The 7,429-nt window shown below is 50.4% G+C and overlaps 1 non-coding gene across 1 annotated transcript; it reads left to right on the top strand.

Annotated features, from left to right (window-relative positions):
* The first annotated feature begins 7,136 nt into the window (after positions 1-7,136).
* TRNAG-GCC (transfer RNA glycine (anticodon GCC)) lies at positions 7,137-7,207 on the top strand. Its single transcript has one exon. It is a non-coding gene; the product is annotated as a tRNA-Gly (tRNA).
* The last annotated feature ends 222 nt before the right edge of the window (positions 7,208-7,429 follow it).

The following is a 7,429-nucleotide window of genomic DNA, read 5'->3' as shown; positions in this document are numbered from 1 at the left end:
AGCTCATGATGCCACTGTTGGGGAACGTAGCAGAAATTCAAAATTTTCTGCGCATCACCAAGATCAATCTATGTAGTAATCTAGCAATGAGGGGAAGGAGAGTGCATCTACATACCCTTGTAGATCGCTAAGCGGAAGCGTTCAAGTGAACGGGGTTGATGGAGTCGTACTCGTCGTGATCCAAATCACCGATGATCCAGTGCCGAACAGACGGCACCTCCGTGTTGAACACACGTATAGCCCGGTGACGTCTCCTACGCCTTGATCCAGCAAGGGGAGAAGGAGAGGTTGGGGAAGACTCCATCCAGCAGCAGCACGATGGCGTGGTGGTGGTGGAGGAGCGCGGGACTCCAGCAGGGCTTCGCCAAGCACTACGAGAGACGAGGAGGAAGAGGGGTAGGGCTGCGCCAAGAAGGAGATGTTTTCGTGTCTCTGGCAGCCCAAACCCTCAAGTATATATAGGGGGAGGGGAGGGGCTGCACCCCCACCTAGGTTTCCACCCATAGGGGTGGCGGCCAGCCCTATATCCCATCTAGGGGGCGGCCAAGGGGGGAGAGAGGGGGGGCGCACCACTAGGTGGGCCTTAGGCCCATCTGAGCCTAGGGTTTCCCCTTTTCCCTTCTCTCTTCACCTTGGCCCACGCAGCCCTCTGGGGCAGGTAGCCCCACCTGGTGGACCCTCGGGACCCTCCCGGTGGTCCCGGTACGTTACCGATAGCACCCGAAACTTTTCCGGTGACCAAAACAGGACTTCCCATATATAAATTTTTACCTCTGGACCATTCCGGAACTCCTCGTGATGTCCGGGATCTCATCCGGGACTCTGAACAACATTCGGTAACCGCGTACATACTTTCCCTATAACCCTAGCGTCATCGAACCTTAAGTGTGTAGACCCTACGTGTTCGGGAACCATGCAGACATGACTGACACACCTCTCCGGCCAATAACCAACAGCGGGATCTGGATACCCATGTTGGCTCCCACATGTTCCACGATGATCTCATCGGATGAACCACGATGTCAAGGACTTAATCAATCCCGTATACAATTCCCTTTGTCTAGCGGTACGATACTTGCCCGAGATTCGATCATCGGTATCCCGATACCTTGTTCAATCTCGTTACCGGCAAGTCTCTTTACTTGTTCCGTAACACATCATCCCGTGATCAACTCCTTGATCACATTGTGCACATTATGATGATGTCCTTCCGAGTGGGCCCAGAGATACCTCTCCGTTGACACGGAGTGACAAATCCCAGTCTCGATTCATGCCAACCCAATAGACACTTTCGGGAGATACCTGTAGTGAACCTTTATAGCCACCCAGTTACGTTGTGACGTTTGGCACACCCAAAGCACTCCTACGGTATCCGGGAGTTGCACAATCTCATGGTCTAAGGAAATGATACTTGACATTAGAAAAGCTTTAGCATACGAACTACACGATCTTTGTGCTAGGCTTAGGATTGGGTCTTGTCCATCACATCATTCTCCTAATGATGTGATCCCGTTATCAACGACATCCAATGTCCATGGTCAGGAAACCGTAACCATCTATTGATCAACGAGCTAGTCAACTAGAGGCTTACTAGGGACATGGTGTTGTCTATGTATCCACACATGTATCTGAGTTTCCTATCAATACAATTCTAGCATGGATAATAAACGATTATCATGAACAAGGAAATATAATAATAACCAATTTATTATTGCCTCTAGGGCATATTTCCAACAGGTCCGTCTGCTGCTGCTGCTGCTATGGGGATCGAGGGTGGGGCTGCTACTGATGATCATGAGGAGGACTTTGGCTCCTCTAGTACAGAACCGTCGTGGGCACAGAAGCTTAAGCGCAAGATGAAGAAGTTTTTCTGCATGGAGTCTCATGGTCAGTACATGACTCATGTGGCGGAGAAGCATGCCAGGACGCGCCACAAGGAGCTCATGCGTCAGATGGGAGCAACAGTTGCCAGTGGGTCTGAGGGTCAGATCACTGAAGAGGAGGACTGGATTTATCAGAACTACCATTGGACCGACTCCAATGCCGAGCAGTTTTCGACCCACGATGAAGATGCAGAGATGTGATGTTCGAGATCTTCATCTTCCCATCACCTAGAGTCGTAGCGTCACTCTTTGCCCTTTTTGGTGTCTCGCTGCCAAAGGGGGAGAGAGTGTAGGGATTTGTGTTTGTTGCCGTGGTTTGAGTCGTCTTGTGGGTTCTTGTGTGTTTTCTCGGTGTCTTTATTTGGTTTGGTGTGAGACCTAAGTTCTAGACATATGGTGTGAGACATATGCTCCCTATTGCTACCTTATTACTTATGTCTATTCAGAGTACTGTAGTTTATTCTGAGATGCATGCTTGTCCTGTTTATTCTCTTCTCTCATATATCTTGTGCTTAGTATTGTTGGACTATAAAATATAGGGGGAGTGTTGATCCGAATGTGTGTGTCTTGCCATATCTAGGTGCACACATTCTGGGGGAGCCCGTCTATATTTTGTAGTTCTTAGTTTTCTTAGTTTTATTTCTTTTCCTTGCGCAAATCCCTAGTTGTCATCAATCCACCAAAAAGGGGGAGATTGTCACGGCATATCTCTCTCAAGGTAGTTTTGGTGATTGATGACAACATGTTTGCGGACTAATCTTGTGCTTTGAATAATTCATAGATTCTCCCCTGGCACGAGATGCTTTCCTCCCCTCGGAGTGTATTTCAAGACGGTGTAGCTCTTTCGTTTCTTTCTCGGTGGACTAGTTGCTTAGAGGGCACCGTACTATCAAGAGGGAATCATCACGTACACATCAGCTTCTCACCCTCCGAGCGTCTCCATTCCATTGAAGAGATCTCTCCTCTCTTCCTTGTCCTGTCTGGGTCCAAGCGGTAGTACCATGCAACCCAGCGGTAGTACCGCTGAGGAGCCACAAGCGGCAGTACCGCTCCACAGCGGCAGTACCGCCCGTGGCTCCACAACAGTAGTACCGCTGGGGTGCCTGGCACCTCCGCCTCGTCCTCAGCATCTTTGAGAGATTCTCTCTCTCTCTTTTGCACCCCAGCGGTAGTACCGCACTGCCAGCGGTAGTACGGCCGAAGGGTCACAAGTAGCAGTACCGCTCCATAGCGGTAGTACCGCCCGTGACCCCGCTGCCGTAGTACCGCTGGGCAGTCTGGCTCCTACCGCCTCGATTCGAGAGGTCTTTTTCTCGTGTCGGGTTTTGCGGCACTAGTCGCGGTTGTAGAGGCGGTAGTACCATTCTAGGAGCGGTAGTACCATCCCTACCACTGCGGTAGTACCGCGTTTGGGTCCTTTCCTACTAGTCTCCTCTGCGCGGCAGTGCCGCTGGCTGGCGCGGCAGTACCGCTGTCCTGGCGGTAGTACCGCCCCCTCTCAGCGGTAGTACCGCCCTGAGCGGGGCTGGTTGGTGGGGGGCAACAGTTGGATTGTTGCCCCCACTATAAAAGGGAGTCCCCTTCTTCTCTTTGACCTACCTCTTCCTCCCCCAAGCTCCATTAAATGCTCCAAGCTCCATTTTCGTCCGATCTATCTCTCTAGCCAATCAAACTTGTTGACTTGCTCGGGAGTGGTTGAGAAGGCCCCGATCTACACTTCCACCAAGGGATTTTCGATTCCCCCACTCATCCCTAGCGGATCTTGTTACTCTTGGGTGTTTGAGCACCCTAGACGGTTGAGGTCACCACGGAGCCATAGTCCATTGTGGTGAAGCTTCGTGGTCTTGTTGGGAGCCTCCAATTAAGTTGTGGAGATTGCTCCAACCTTGTTTGTAAAGGTTCGGTCGCCGCCTTCAAGGGCACCAATAGTGGATCACGGCATCTCGCATTGTGTGAGGGCGTGAGGAGAATACGGTGGCCCTAGTGGCTTCTTGGGGAGCATTGTGCCTCCACACCGCTCTAACGGAGATGTACTTCCCCTCAAAGGGAAGGAACTTCAGTAACACATCCTCGTCTTCATCGGATTCACTCTTGGTTATCTCTTACCTTTACTTGTGCAAACTCTTTAGTGTTTCTTCCCTTGCTTGCTTGTATGCTTGTTGTTATTGCATCATATAGGTTGCTCACCTAGTTGCACATCTAGGCAACCTACTTTGATGCAAAGTTTAATTTGGTAAAGAAAAGTAAAAATTTGTAGTTGCCTATTCACCCCCCCTCTAGTCAACCATATCGATCCTTTCAATGGTGAACATCGCCGTCGAGGGTGCGCTGCGGAGGATACGGAGGCGGGTGCGTGCTTTGGAGGATGGTCAGCCGGAGGCCATTTACGCGATGGACGACGACGACCAAGAGATCTAGTGAGTTGATCATATCTTCTAGGTGGTTGCAGGCCTGCGATGCAACAGATGTACCAAAATGATAAGTGCCACACGTGTGGCATGAAAAAACACCGCCCTGCGGTTTTGATGTTGCATATATAGATCAGCCACGACATGCATTGTTTATCTTGTTTTTTGGGTTGCATACTCGCCTCGGCAAAGATTTATGCTCGGTTTAAAAAAAATAATGGGCGATGAAAATCAATGGAACACTCGGCAAACATGATGAATGAAAATAAAAAAAATGAGGCGCAATCGGGGGAAACATGGTGGCAGGCGCGGTGAAGAAGGCGCAGTAGCACAGGAGGCGGAGCTCGCTGGCCACGTGGATCATCACGGAGATGATGGAGACGTCCTATCTCCAAGTTAATAACCGTGAAAAGGGGTAAGCCGAGTAGGGTTTGCAGTGTAACACTCAGCAAAGTCTTTACCGAGAGGATATATCAACCTTCACCAGAGTACACAACGCAGTGGCGAAGACATGCGTATATATGGCTATAGACCCAGGCCTAGCAACAACTTGCCTTGTTATTCCTTCATACAGTATAGAAAACTAGTAGAGTGTCCGTGCGTTGCTACCGGCTCTTGAAATAGTTTGCAAGAGTTACATGTTAACTTTCTAAGGGCTTGCCCCGCCATAGATCCAGACCCCGCCATTGATTCCACTCCGCCTAGGCCGCCGCGCAGCCCCATCGCGTTCACCTCCACTCCGGCCGCCTCCGCCTTGCCCGCCTCCTCTCCGGCCGCCTCTGCCTTCGGTCCATCCTTCGCCTGGCCCCGCTCCATCCGCCTCCTCTCCGGTCCGTCCGCCGCCCCGCTCCGTCCGCCTCCGCCCCGCGCCGCACGCCGCCGCCCCGCTCCGTCCGCCTCCACCCCGCTCCCCGCTCGGCCGCCGCCCACTCCCCTATGGCGCCGAAGAAGACGCCGAAGGGCAAGTCCAGTTTCTTCGGCATGAGGGCGAAGCCCTCCGGGAACTTCGGACTGGAGTTCTCCGACGTCGGGCAGCGTCGGTGGCTCGGCACGTATCCCACCGCCGATGAGGCCGCGCGTGCCTACGGCGTGGCGGTGTGGCGTGCCGGACGGCCGAAGACGGACCTAAACATCCCGGAGGTCGAGTCCCAGGTGGTGGCGGAGTGGCTCGTGCCGCAGGGCATCCGGATGGAGGAGATGCCGACTAAGAAGAGACCGGCGGTTGTTGTTGCTCCCGACGAGAGCGACGAGGTGGCGATGGCTTGGTTTGCGCGATTTGCAATTTGCTGCAAAGCCATCTCTAATGAAATGCTATTTGCTGCAAATTTGGAGGTAACACATATCAGAAGTCCAACCACAACTACAACCAGAGATAACATAGCGTGGCAAGCGGATATCAAAAGAACATGATCCACAGCCAGAGGCTCGGGATAGACCAAATGCAGCGACCGTTAACAAATCCAAACTCGGTGTTAACAACAACCACTTATATATATTTGGACGTACATAGAAATTAGATATTTCCTAATTGTTTGCATAACAAAAAACATACTGGCTGCAAGAGAATGAAAGACTAACCTATCGATGAGCACAACAGTACATACCATCCCATCATGATGTTGCCATCTCTCACACTTGATGATTACATCTTGTTATTTCTAACATGTACACCATCGGGCGATTGCTTTATTATAAATATATTTACAAAATATGATCAGAGCAACGTCAAAGTATATGTTGGCGAACATCGCCGTCGAGGGCGCGCTGCGGAGGATACGGAGGCGGGTGCGTGCTCTGGAGGATGGTCAGCCGGAGGCCATTTACGCGATGGACGACGACGACCAAGAGATCTAGTGAGTTGATCATATCTTCCAGGTGGTTGCAGGCCTGCGATGCAACAGATGTACCAAAATGATAAGTGCCACACGTGTGGCACGAAAAAACACTGCCCTGCGGATTTGATGTTGCATATATAAGATCAGCCACGACATGCATTGTTTATCTTGTTTTTTGGGTTGCATACTCGCCTCGGCAAAGATTTATGCTCGGTTTAAAAAAATAACGGGCGATGAAAATCAATGGAACACTCGGCAAACATGATGAATGAAAATAAAAAAAATGAGGCGCAGTCGGGGGAAACATGGTGGCAGGCGCGGTGAAGAAGGCGCGGTAGCACGGGAGGCGGAGCTTGCTCGCCACGTGGATCATCACGGAGGTCATGGAGATGTCCTATCTCCAAGTTAATAACCGTGAAAAGGGGTAAGCCGAGTAGGGTTTGCAGTGTAACACTCAGCAAAGTCTTTACCGAGCGGATATATCAACCTTCACCAGAGTACACAACGCAGTGGCGAAGACATGCGTGGGGTGGCTATATATGGCTATAGACCCAGGCCTAGCAACAACTTGCCTTGTTATTCCTTCGTACAGTATAGAAAATCACAAAAGTTTATCACTCAATATAGCAAAGCCCCAGGCGTGTAACTTGTTGCTAGCTCACTACACGGCAAAGAACTAGATTCCAGTAGTGAAGGGAGTGTTGGTTGTTCTTGGTGGACTTGGATCAACAAGTAGTTCAGGAATAAGATAGGAGAGAACTCTGACAGTAGGAAGTTCATCACTCAACGTAGTCGTCTAGCAGTTAAGTTCGACTCTATTGCAATTCAGAATTGTGATAGGAATGGTTCATACGCCTAGTTCACCACTTTCTTTGGGATACGTTGGCGTCCCTCAACGACGTATGTGGACTGAAGATCAGCACCGAAACTGAACTGACACGTTGCCTGGATTCCCGTTTGCTAGTCTTGTCAACCGTCTTTTAATATCTTAAAATAAATTTGTCATCGAGGCACCAGTGGTCTAGTGGTAGAGTAGTACCCTGCCACGGTACAGACCCGGGTTCGATTCCCGGCTGGTGCACTCTTTTTTATCTTTAGTCATTTCTTTACATACATGTAAAGTTCATCTAATCTTGTCACTTATATAAGTCTTTTTTGGCTTTATATACATCAAAAAGCAGAGGAAGAAGAGTAGTGAGAGCGAAATCATGGTGTGTTTGTTCCCACTCTTCCACGCAGCTCACCGACCGATCCAGCACACTACGTTCTTGCCATGGTGTATGCCCTTTTTGCGGGGTTATTT

This window comes from Triticum aestivum, chromosome 4A (genome assembly GCF_018294505.1).
Source record: "Triticum aestivum cultivar Chinese Spring chromosome 4A, IWGSC CS RefSeq v2.1, whole genome shotgun sequence".
Lineage (NCBI taxonomy): Eukaryota > Viridiplantae > Streptophyta > Magnoliopsida > Poales > Poaceae > Triticum > Triticum aestivum.
This window is presented reverse-complemented; position numbering and strand designations above follow the sequence as displayed.